The 11,432-nt window shown below is 33.3% G+C and overlaps 1 pseudogene; it reads left to right on the top strand.

Annotated features, from left to right (window-relative positions):
* The first annotated feature begins 496 nt into the window (after positions 1 to 496).
* On the top strand, positions 497 to 8,678 carry LOC145105673 (DNA polymerase delta catalytic subunit-like; annotated as a pseudogene).
* The last annotated feature ends 2,754 nt before the right edge of the window (positions 8,679 to 11,432 follow it).

Below are 11,432 nucleotides of genomic sequence, written 5' to 3'. Positions count from 1 at the left end.
ACTTGCATCCATGACTTAATCCATTAAGCCCTAACGTCTAAAACTTAGATCCAACCTCATAATAGTGTCTTAAGCCATAAAATTTCAAAGTTTATGCACTTGTATGCCTTAATGGGACTCAAACCATGAATTAAGCCCTCTAACTCTCTTAGGTGGTCACTAATACATGCATGATTGAGTTTTAACCTCCAAAATACGATTTTTATGAATCTATGCACTCCCAAGAGTCCAAAAGGACAACTCAAATGGTCTGGAGTAGCCCACACTCCAAAAGACCAAGTTATGGGATCAAAAGATGCTAAAATTTTCCCTAAGTCTAGATCTAAGCTTAGAATGAACAAGTTTCAGACTTTATACCTTCAATAGGCTTGAAATGATGCACAAACTTTGGATCTACAAGCTCCTTCTTCTCCTTTGCTTCTTCTCAAACTTCCTTCTTCTTCAAAACCACCAAAAACACCCAAACACTCAATGTAAGCTCAAAAATGCACTCAAGATGGCTAGGGTTTCGAGATTGGCACAAAAAGGCAATGGAGGCTGAGAGGGTGATGGACTTGAGGGACTTAAGGACTTTAAATAGGGTGTATACCCTAAAAATTAGGGTTTTCCCTGGCTTGAGTACGCCCAACATACGCATAGGTACACTCAACATACGTCGGGATCACCCCGATGGAACACATGCAAGGAGTACGCCGTGTGTACCTAATGTACGCCCAACATACTCACGAACCCTTTACCACCTTTTAATTGAAGTGAATAGAATGATAGATTAAGTTCATACCTGACGACTCGGGTGCTACAAATGCTCCAAAAGTAAAATCTTGCTTTCTTGACGTTGATCACATCCATGATTGTTTTGTAGTTTTTCAACAATTAGAGATTGATTATGTGATTGGAGAGAACCACAAAGGTTTGATACCTAATTCATCTGGTCCTACTGCTATTATCAGAATATTTAGTGTAACCAAGGAAGGTAATTCCTCTTCCCTTTTACTTTTCTCTTCTTTGTATTAATAAAAATCACTACTATAACATCAACTGCTTCAACAATATCATTATAACTTATTTATATAATTAGGGAGTAGTGCATGCTGCAATGCTCATGGATTTAAACCATACTTTTATATTAGTTGTCCTTCTGGAATGGGCCCCGATGACATATCCCGTTTTCATCAGGTTCTTGAGGTATCATACATGTACCGATTAAGTTTTTTTCATTATAAAAAATTGTACAATACAAATAAATGTTTTCAACTTTGTGCATGGGAGAATTTGAGAAGTTAACAGGAACAACAATGTTCCTAAATTTATCCATCGTATAGAACGAGTTCAAAAAAGAGCATTATGTACTATCAACAACATAGTTCTCAAACTTTCCTTAAAATTATTGTTGCATTACCTACAATAGTTTCTAGTTGCCGAGGTTAGGTGGAAAGCCTCTACGTCAAAAACCAAAATTGCATTTATTTGATCATTTTTATTGCTTGCTAACGCTTCATGTGATCGTGGCAGAAATTCTTGATAAAGGGATACAAATAGATGGCATTGGTATGAAAAGCTTCATGACATATGAAAGTAATGTTCATTTTGTTCTTCGGTTCATGATTGATTGCAAAATCGTTGGTGGGAATTGGATTGAAATTTCGGCTCACAAATACAAGAGAACAACAAAGATCCTTTCATCCTCTCAGTTATAGTTTGATTGTCTGTATCCTTAATCTTCTTTACATGTGTCACCAAGACATACATTTTCAATCACACCCAATTAGATTATAAATTTTCTTGACAAAAATTATGGTTATTCAGAACTCATTAGCCATGTTCCAGAAGGGGAATATTCAAAAATGGCTCCATTTCGCATATTGAGTTTTGACATTGAGTGTGCTGGTTGTAACGGTCGTTTCCCTGAACCTACACATGATCCTGTTGTTCAGGTTGAATTTGTAATTTAAGATATATTTTTCGGTAAGTAAATTGTTATGTTTCAATTCTTGATTACATTCTTGTTACATGTTCTGTAGATTGCAAATCTTGTCACGCTTCCAGGAGAAGAACAGCCATTTGTGAGAAATGTTATGACTTTAAAGTCATGTTCACCAATAGTTGGTGTTGATGTCATGTCGTTCGACACAGAGAGAGAAGTTTTATTGGCTTGGAGGGTAATATTCTTAATTTTTATAGTTTTATATAGGCTTATATATATTATATTTATAGTTTATGTTCAAGTGAGCTGAAAAACTTTGCTTTCTCTTTTAGGATTTTGTTCGGGAAGTTGATCCAGTTATTATAATTGGTTATAACAATTGCAAATTCGACTTGCCATATCTGATTCAGGTAGTCGTGCTTCTTATTTGGAGTACACACTTTATGGTGCATTTAGTTATGAAAAAATCGGTTGTTTTCCAGAAAAAAATTTCCAAGAAAAAGGAGAATGTTGAAAATGCATTTAGTTCAACAATTTTTCTAATTTTTTTACGGAAAATGAAAATTTTTCGTTTTCCAAAATTACAAAGAATTATAAAATTTTAGAAAATTGATAATTATTGATTTACATATTTTTCTAATTCCAATTTGTTTCTAAAATATAAACACACCCACCTTCACGCCACGCCACCCCTACCCCCACCCACCCACCCACTACCAAGCCCTGAAGCCCCAACACCCCCACCACTAGAAAAACACACACACATAGATACACACACAAACACCAACCCACCACCACTACTATAATCACCGACCCATCACTAATACCACCACCGCCACCACCACCCCACCGCCACTGCCACCACCACCTCCCCACCCCAACCGCCACCACCACAGTCCCACCGCCACCACCACCGTTTCCATCATCGCTGTCACTACTTCCACCACCCCCACCATTGTCACCACCACATCCACCACCACTACACCCCACCCACACCCTACCACCACCACCGTTTTCTAAAAGCGAAAACTGATATATAAAAATACACATCTAAACATATTTTCTAACTTTCTAAAAAATCAAAAAATGAATAAGTTTTAATTAAACGCGTTTTCTTAATTTTCTAATGAAAAATTATTTCATTTTTCTGAAAACTGAAAACGGAAATCGAAAACTATTTTTCTGTAACTAAACGTAACCTTAAATTCTTTGCATATCAGTTTATGCATACATATACCATTGGTTGAAATATCAACATATTAGGCTAGCTGTTTATAGACCTTGTTACTAAGTGACTAAAAATGTAATTTTGCTCATAGAGGGCGGAGACATTGGGGATAACTAAGTTTCCATTATTGGGGCATATCGAAATAGTAGGGTTCCTGTGAAGGATACAACTTTTTCTTCAAGGTCATTGCTGATTATATACTTTATTAGTTGCACTTTAGTCATGTCGATATTAATTACCCCTTCTGGACAAACTGCAATCGTGTATGTTGCATGTGGAACAATAACATTTAGCTTATTGTCTCACCTAAAAATGTTGAACAAGGTGGGACAGGTCACAAGACTCGCTCTTGATCTCTTGTCTGCGTAAAAGACGCAAATGCCCTTGAAAAATGTCTAGGGCATGCACTTTTTATATGGTACTCTGAAAGTTATAATTTTTATGTAATTGGATATATGGATGTTTACTATGACTTTATAAAACACAAAATTTTTGTTATAAAGCTTTAGCACGAATTTTTCCAATATTGATTTTGCATTGCAGACAATATGGTACAAGGGAAAGTAAAGAAGTTACTTTGGAAGGGAGAGTTCAGTTTGATTTTGATACTGCCATATTTATACACATATTTAGGCAATATTGAATACAATTGTATACATATCTTGGTTATTTGCAAAGATAAATGGTACTTAGAAGATTAAATTGTATTTTGCATCCAAAAGAAGTCATCTTGAAGAACAAGGACCAAAAGCGACAAGTAATAGAACTTTGAAAGCTTGGAGAATTAAAGAAAAGAAAATCCCACAGAAAAACTATATACACGTTGTGGTCTAAAGTTACACGATGTGGCATGGGCGATTCTAGAAGATGAGTACACGGAAAGTCGAAGTCCTTGCCCGATAAGGATTCATCCAAATTCACAACGTGGAGTCCTAGTCCACGACGTGGAGTTCAAAATCATGAAAAGTATATATATCCTTGGTGTTTACGACTTGAGGAGGTTAGCAAGAGAGAATAGAGAGTCCAAAAGTCTATTTTCATAGGAAAAGAAGGCAGAAACTTAGTAATAACATCCAAGGAATGAGGAGAAGTTAAAGATCATAACTTTGTTCTTAATTTGGTATAATTACTATGTTCTTGTTAATGAAGATTGTGTTTTTTATTGTTGCTATGAGTAGCTAAACTTAGTATTGTTGCTATAATTACTGTGTTTTTATTGTGTTTTTTATTGTTGTTATGTTCTTGTTATGGATTTTCTAGTTGGTATTAAGCTTGTGTTTTATTATTTATACCTAGCATGCTAAATTTGATACTTATATTGCTTTAATTCATATTATGTCTAATTTAGTGAACATTAACCTGCATGAATTTGAACACCTAGTAATTTAGTGACCATTAAATTATTAGAGTTAAGATCGAACCAATCTTAGTTAAGGAATTAAAGTATTAAAATTTAGTTGTGTTAGAGAACATATTTTTTGACTACAATTGTGTTTGCTAAATTAATCGTACATAGCTCCGTTCATAAGTAATAATTGATTTTGTGTTAAATTATGTGTGATCATACATAGTTCTACATGAATTAATTAAGCATTAGTATATTTGGAATTAAATTGCTAATAATATATTAATTGGTAACCAACTTAAATTATCCATAATTAATAGCTAGCCATTGAGGAAAAGTGGATTCGAACTAAACAAAAATGTTTATAGTTGATTGAATAGTTGTTAAGAATTTAAGTTGTCTAAACTTGCAAAATTAGATAAAAACCAATATACTTTTGCATAGAATTTTAGGTTGATTTAATAGTAAGTTGATTAATTAATTAATTATGTTCCCTGAGATCGATACCCGACTGTTTGTGTTATATTATTTGCAAAAAGGTACACTGTCTTAGTCGAATAGCTAGTTAGATAGTAGGTAAATTAGGTGTAGTAATAATTCGACATCAGATTTACTGATTTCCTTATAAAAATTATATTGAGCATATGAACATATAAGTTGATATATATTATATAGGGTAACTATAAGTTTTGATTCCTTGTCTTATTTTCTACAGGCTATGCAAAGAGATTATAAACTAAGCTCATATTCACTGAATTCTGTTTCAGCACACTTTCTTAATTAGCAGGTATTCTTTCTATGTTATGATTCGTTAAATATTGGGTTAAATGCAAGAAATAATAATGCACTTCAGTTCGTTTGTTTATCATAGCATTCTACTTTCATTTCTTATTATTACAACTAGGGGTGTAAGTGAGCCGAGCTACTCGTGAGCTACTCGGGACCGACTCGTTAAAAGCTCGACTCGAGATCGAATTAAATGAGCCCGATCCGAGCTCGAGCCTAAATATGAGGCTCGTTTATTAAACGAGCTCGAGCCGAGCTATAATTAATGGGCTCGCGAGCCTAAACGAGCTTATATATATATACATGTGTGTGTATGTGTATGTGTGTGTCTCTCTCTCTCTCTCTCTCTCTCTCTATATATATATATATATATATATATATATATATATATATATATATAGAACAGTTCAATAGAGAACCATAATTATTGGTTCTCCAAGGAACCAATTTTTTTTTTCAAGTTCTAGAGCTTATTCTTTATCGAAAAAAAAAACTAAAAATTTCTAAATTCATAACTTAACATTGTGAATGTTAAATATATATTTCGGATTTACCGTGTGAATTTAGATTCACATTGTGAATATTCAAATATTCACATTGTGAATTTGACGGAAAATTTTTTTTTATCGAATTTGATATCATTGGAAAAATGATAAAAAGTTATGAATTTCTGTTTTTTTAGTTTTTTTTGATAAAAAAAATAAGTTCTAAAAGTTGAAAAAAAGATTGGGTCCTTGATTCCTTGGTTAATTACGGTTCTCTATTAAACCTCACCATATATATATATATATATATATATATATATATATATATATATATATATATATATATATATATATATATATATATATATAGGCTCGCGAGCTCACTAAATTGTTCACGAGTCGAGCTCGAGCTTTTTTAAGGCTCGAATCGTGCTTGAGCTCGAGCTCGAGATTCTTCAAATTAAACGAGCCGAGCTCGAGCTTGGTCAGGCTCGGGCTCGGCTCGGCTCGTTTACACTCCTAATTACAACATTGTATTTTGAAAAATCTACCTTGTTATAGTTATAAGAATATGATTAAAATACAAAATGTTATTGCTATAGTAGGATAAAGTTTTAAAGGTATTATGTCCTAATAAGATAAAAACTGAACGTGTAAAATGTTGTAATTGGGTATCTTTTTTTTTTCAAAGTACAACACCTTAATAGGGGAAAAAAGCTGAAAGTACAATGCTGTAATAGAAAGAAATGAAAGTAGAATTTTATAACACAAATAAATGAAATTACATTCCAATTTCTTGCATTTAAGATGTTATTATAATCTATAACAACAGATCAACAAAATAAAGACAACAAAAGAGAAAAAGGAAACATGAATATCAATCTGCATTGTCTTGGCTCTTGAAAACGAATAATTTTCATGTATCTTTTTTTTATCATGCTTTTGTCTTGATGTGGATTGAACTACCTGTGTTATATTTCTTTCCTTATATATTATACAACTATTTTAATGTTTTGACAATATGGTGTTTGATTTGCAGAAAGAGAATGTTCATCATTCAATTATATCTGACCTTCAAAATGGTAACCCAGAGACAGGACGTAGGCTGACTCTATACTGTCTTAAGTTATAACTCTATCACTTTATCATTAATTTACATTTGTAGTGATCAACATACAATCATTGATTTGTTTATTATAGTTTACTTTCATTTCTTCTTATTGTAATATTGTACTTCGAAAAATCTACCTAATTGCATGAATGTTATCCAAATAAAAAACAATTCTCATCGCAATAATTGTGTAGATTTCAAAGTAGAATGTCCTTACAAGAAAAAAAATTAAAACTACAATGCTATAAATGGATCCTTTTTAAGAGTACAATACTTTAATAAAAAAGAAATTGTAAGTACACTAAAATGATAGGAAAAAATGAAAGTATGTTGCTATATCTTTCTATAATACAAGTTGAAGAAAGTGGAATATTTATACATGATGTTTATCTCCCTCAACGGTTGTTGGACAAGTTGATGTACATATACAACTATGTGGAGATGGCTTGAGTCACTAGCGTTCCCCTATCATTTCTTCTATCTAGAGGACAGAGTATTAAAGGTCATCTTTTATAAAAAAAAATGGAATTTGTATTTATTTTTATATGGAAGCAATAGTTTTTGAAATTTAAGTGAATCTTTGTAGGTACTTTCTCAACTTTTAAGGAAAGAAAAACAGAAGAATCTAGTGCTTCCTAATGTGAGTCGATCAGGATATGAACAAGGAACATACGAAAGTGCAACTGTAAGTATATTCTTTTTCACGATATTCACATTCTATATTTAAATATTTGTTATAAATGTTTTACATAGAAGTTATGTTTTCTGTATAGATTTTGGAAGCCAGGGCAGGATTCTATGAGAAGCCAAATGCAACATTAGATTTTGCATCCTTATATCCATCAATCATGATGTCATATAACTTATGCTACTGCACTTTAGTAATACATTCTTACATTTTTATTAAATACGTAATGTTCAAGTTATGTTTCTTTTTTTACTTAATCGGTTAAGTAAAAAAACTTAACTTAATGTATTATGACATTAACCCTTTACCTATTTTTCCTTTTTTCCTCCTCCTAACCCTTCTAGTATTGATGTATATTGTTGAAATTTGTTTTTCGGAATGTAAGGGTATAATGGTCATATAGTCTCATTAAGATGGTTTAATGTTGTTAATTCTGATTTGTTGTTTTTTTTTGTTAAGGTAACTTCTGAAGATGCAAAGAAGCTCAACCTTCCACCAGAATGTGTCAATAAAACTCCATCTGGTGAAACGTTTGTGAAGTCAGATTTACAGAAGGTTGTCACTGACTTGATGACATGTTATATTTTACACTGTAAAAAATATTTTTGACAAGTGATTATAATTTATAAATATTTTCAGGTCATACTTCCGGAGATTCTTAAAGAACTGTTGGGTGCTCGTAGAAGAGCTAAAGCCAATTTAAAAGTATGTCATTTCTTAACGAGATAACTGCAAAAAATAGCGACATGACTAAAGCCATATTCTACCAAGTAAGAAAGCGCAAAGAGACATGGCTGAAGCCAAAGTCCAACTTGAAGGATGGAACTTCTAATATTCTTCTCATGTTGCCTAAAATTACCATTATGCCTGCCCCTTGGAATTCATTCCATATCTTGCGTATCAATCTAACATATAGATTTAGTCTATGTACATGCATTTTGTTTGGGTACAAGGATCTTTGTTTTAAAATGTAAAAAAATAACTTTTGTTGTATTGAATTAGTATTTGCTACTTTTTCATTTTTTACATACAGTTATACAAATATTTGGATGTAGTGACGAATCTGCACTGCTTTCAGTCAATTTTCGCTCATAGTGTATCTTTTACATAACCTAATATGTATGTCACATGTTATATTAGGTGGTACGTATTTTTATACTAATAAATAGCGATACAAAAGTGGTAAACTAATTAAATACAAAAGTGGATAGGGTTTAAGAAAAAATATAATTATAAAAAAAGGTAAATAAGACTATAAAAAGGAAAGTTATATATGGTTAACCTAGCTAAAGGGCTAAACATAAAGGTCTAATATAAGATAACTCAAAATATTTTACTATGCTAACATCCATTCAAACTCGTAATGCTACAACAATGAACATTGAGATAGACAAGAAGCGAAAACGAGACGTCGATTAAGCCTTCATGAAAATATCAACAATCTGGTTGACGGTACATATGGTACCAAGATGGTTTTGAGTTAGAAATCATTGCGAGTGAAATGTCAATTAATCTTAATATGTTTTGTCCACTGATGGAAAACGAAATTTCGTTGCAATTTGTATTCTATTGTTGTCACAATGCAAGTGGATAGACTGAGAAATAACAACATCCATATCTACAAAAAGCCAACATAACCAAATAATCTCATGAGTAGCCACAACCATAGCACGATGCTCAACCTCTATATAAGAACGAAAGACCGCATCTTGTTTCTTACTTTTTCATAAGATTAATGAATCACCAAGAAAAATACCGAAAACCTATAGTTGACTTGTGACTATTAAGTTTGTTATCCTAATCAACATCAATGTACGGTTCTAGGCACACAACTCTAAAGAAGATGTGGAAGAGAACAAGAGACTTTGAAACTAAGTTCTACAAAGATATCTCAAGATACGAAAACAACCCCCCAATGAACAGTAGTTGTCACACCCCGAAACCGATGGCGGAAACGTTCCGGGGCGGAGGACGTCATGTGTAGTATCACAACAGTTGTATCATAGTAAGCGAAGTAAACACAAACATTACATTATAATATGAGTATTTACATTGTTCAAAAACATGGTTTATACATATCAGTAAATATAGCAAAAGTAAAAGACATGACTTCAGAATGTTCCGTCTTCTCCAAAAGTCGGCAGGAGTACCTGTCTATTGATGCCCTGAGAATACAAGCAGTTTTAAAATATCAGCATAAAGCTGGTGAGTTCATAAGCGTTTAGTTCTGGTAAAGAAATGTTTCTTTGATCCTTTGAAAAGTGTATCCCAAGAAAATCCTATATTCTCTTATGAAAGAGGTTTGATTATCCATTAGTTATATGTTAAACAGCCTGATTATGTAAGGTTAAGTTATCCCAGGAAAATCCTATATTTTCCTTAAAAGTTGATAGTTGGTTATCGATTCTGAAATGAGGTGTACAAGTATCTACCATACTTGTATCGTTAGATATAGTTTCCTTGAAAAACCCTGTTTACTCTCTGTGAGATGTACTAGCCTTATTACATAAATAAAACTAGTAAAGAAGTAGGTAGTGAACTAGATCCTAAGGGTATTATCCATACCCTCTAGTAATCAAATCGGTTATTACTTTGAGGTTAGTTCACTTGATTCATTATTACCAAAGTAAATCTCTGTTATCTAGGTTGCGTGTTTTATAACCATACATTAAACTGGATATGGCACGTAATGGGGCCAGTATCTTTTATGACTTTGTCACCCCAGGCATGGCTGCCTAACTGTAGCTAGCAGTTTAGGTGCGGGATAGTCAGTCCCGTATAGATCTATACACAATAGTCACGCTCTCCCTACAAGAGATTCTGGTTATAAGAGTTAGTCCTACACTCACGAAATCCGGTGGAGTGTTACCAAGGACGTGTCTCCAATCCTAAAATAACAAACTTACAAGTAATAGTATCGAAAATCTTGTTTATGGTTTGTATAAATCCTTTATAAAATATCACATTTTATGATAAGATTTACAAGTTCCTTGCTGTAGTTTTGAAAACTGTTTCTACGAGTTGATTTCTTAATCGATTGGTAAAACGGTTTTCTGAGTTAAAAGCATACTGAACATATAATTATTTAAACAAAATAATATACTTGAGCCCAAGTTTCCTTGTACTTTTGCTTGTATTCCCCCCCTGAAAACATGAAAAACTCGGAAAAAGCGTAGGGGTATGAACTCACTGTTTTGACGTGGGATTTGAGTGTAAGTTCCTAGGAATTGCTGAGTGTCAAATAAAGCCTCGGACACAAATGGATCCTATTTAGCATGTAAAAGTACATATATATATTAGGTGAGGGCATAACACTATTTGTTATGGAAGGAAACCACCTTAGGGACTAGGAAACACTTAAAACTAAGTGTTAGAATCACATTTGTTTTAAGAGTGGAGTTTGAGGCCGTAATCAGGAGTTTACGGTCCATGGGTTTACGGTCTAGGTGTTTACGGTCCCTGGGTTTACGGTCCAGGTGTTTACGGTCCCTGGGTTTATGGTCCAGGTGTTTATGGCCGTAAACACTTGGCGAAAAAGTGCGATTTTCGATGTTTCAAGGTCCTTTCTAGCCTTCTGGAAGTGTTCTAAGCCTCGTTTCTAAGCTTAGGAGGGTGTTGTGGCAACTTTGCACCCTATAAATAGAGTTTACGGTCAAGGGAGATTGCCTTTGACCGTAAACACTCTTTTGGTCACGATTTCTAGATGTTCAGCAAGAGATTCTTGTATCCAACAAGCTAAGGGTAGAGTACTTACGTAACGGAAGCTTGAAAGGGTGGTTAGAGTCCAAAAACACTAGTGTGTGTTCTTGGTGTTCTTGGTGAGAGAGAAAATCTAGAAAAAGATGAGATTTATGAGCTAGGAACA

This window comes from Lactuca virosa, chromosome 4 (genome assembly GCF_052849685.1).
Source record: "Lactuca virosa cultivar CGN04683 chromosome 4, Lactuca_virosa_CGN04683_v6, whole genome shotgun sequence".
Lineage (NCBI taxonomy): Eukaryota > Viridiplantae > Streptophyta > Magnoliopsida > Asterales > Asteraceae > Lactuca > Lactuca virosa.
This window is presented reverse-complemented; position numbering and strand designations above follow the sequence as displayed.